Below are 1905 nucleotides of genomic sequence, written 5' to 3'. Positions count from 1 at the left end.
TCACCTTCTGAAGGGCAACCAGAGATGGGCAATAAATGCTGGCCTTGCCAGCGACGCCCACATCCCCATAAAGGAATAAAAGAGATGAGGACTGTCAGAACCAGGCACAATGTATCTTTCTATTTACCTGCTGAGCGACACCATTACAATCAGACAATACCTCCCCACCCTCTACCCTTCTGGCCTCCCCCAGACCTGTCTCAAACTGCCCCACCATCAAATAACCTCTTCTCCTATCTCCCCTAATATATTTCCAACAAGACCAAGTAGGAGAAGGAGGTTCCAGTCATGAGAGGCAACCTTCTAACCAAGAATGGAAGCAAAGATGGAAATGAGAAGAGCTTGGCGTCATGCCCAGCTTTCAAATCATTGAGGTGGGTCATACAAGGGAAAGCAAGGCCCTTACTTGGAAGAAATGTTTCAGGGTCAAAAGGCGAAGGCCAGAGAGGATGGTGAAAACTTGGCAGACCTCCAGACAGAAGCAGTTAGAGGAGGAGACAGTGACAGAAAGAGAATGGTGTGTTTTGTGGTATTGGCTGACATGTTTGAATTGATTGAGCCTTTGGCTCTAGTTGACTGAAAGAAGTAAAATGGATGGGGGTAGAGGTGGGGAAGGGGAGGGGCAAAAGCTCGAGTTTCCATAGTCATGAGGGAGGGGAGCTTTTTCAGGGGTGAGAGTTCCTAGGATTCTACTAACCGTTTGCTGGTGGGGGGTGATCTGTTTTCTTGAATCCTCTGTTCTCGTTTGGGCATTTTAAATAATAATGGCTTTTCAGGTTCATTGATGCCATTAGGTGAGTGATGTTTTGGCAAATGTGAAGCTGGAAAGGGACTGTTTTATGAAAGTACCTGTTAATTTTAGGAAGGCCAATCTCAAAGATCAAATTACTGTACAATGAGGCTTCTGTAAGAGCTATTTGAAAGTGAACCAGTACTGAGAGCTCATTGTTCTTCCACTTGTCGCTTTGGCTTAATAATTGTCTTTGGGAATATCCGGAGAGTTACATTTTTTGCCAGTTTGACACAGTTTGAACTATTGGATGGGTTTCCTACATTATTTTGGGAATGATTTGTGAAAATAATGAGGCCAGCTACTGGTGGTGGAAAGGAGAGTTAAAGCAACCTGTCACAATCTGAACAGATAGTTAATTGAAATGAAAAAAATGAATGAATATAAATTATTGTCACAAGTAGACTTCAAATTAAGTTCCTGTGAAAAGCCCCTAGTCGCCACATTCAGGTGCCTGTTCGGGGAGGCTGGTACGGAATTGAACTGTGCTGCTGGCCTGCCTTGGTCTGCTTTAAAAGCCAGCTATTTAGCCCAGTGTGCTAAACCAGCCGCAGAATTGGAGGCAATAATGAGGAGTGAGGAAATGGAAGCATGAAGGGTTAATGATAACATGTCCACGGGCAGGGCAGGATTAATCGTGGAATGTTGCAGGCTATAATGTATTTGGAAATGATAAGGAGATAAAAAAGGAAGGTAGAATAGCTGTGTTAGTCAGAAACTGATAATGGCAGTCGCATGAAAGCCGGTCTTAATTAAGAAAGGGATACATTTCCAAGTCGGGATGGCAAGTGGCTTGGATAGAAAAACAATCAGGTGATCTTATTACCATGTGTCTGCTGCCCTTGTCCTCCGAGGGGGCTAAAGATTGCGGGGAGGCTTGGTGAGTTGCTGCAGTGCACCTTGTAGATGGTACACACTGCTGCCACTGTGCATCAGTGGCGGAGGGAATGAAAGTTTAAGGTGGTGGATGGGGTGCCAATCAAATGGACTGCTTTGTCCTGGTTGCTGTTGAGCTTCTTCACAGCCTGAGGATGCAGGGTAGACCATTTAGGACAGAGATGAGGAGAATTTTCTTCACCCAGAGAGTTGTGAGCCTGTGGAATTCGTTATCACAG

The sequence above is a fragment of the Scyliorhinus torazame genome, chromosome 3, assembly GCF_047496885.1.
Source record: "Scyliorhinus torazame isolate Kashiwa2021f chromosome 3, sScyTor2.1, whole genome shotgun sequence".
In the NCBI taxonomy this organism is placed as follows: domain Eukaryota; kingdom Metazoa; phylum Chordata; class Chondrichthyes; order Carcharhiniformes; family Scyliorhinidae; genus Scyliorhinus; species Scyliorhinus torazame.
This window is presented reverse-complemented; position numbering follows the sequence as displayed.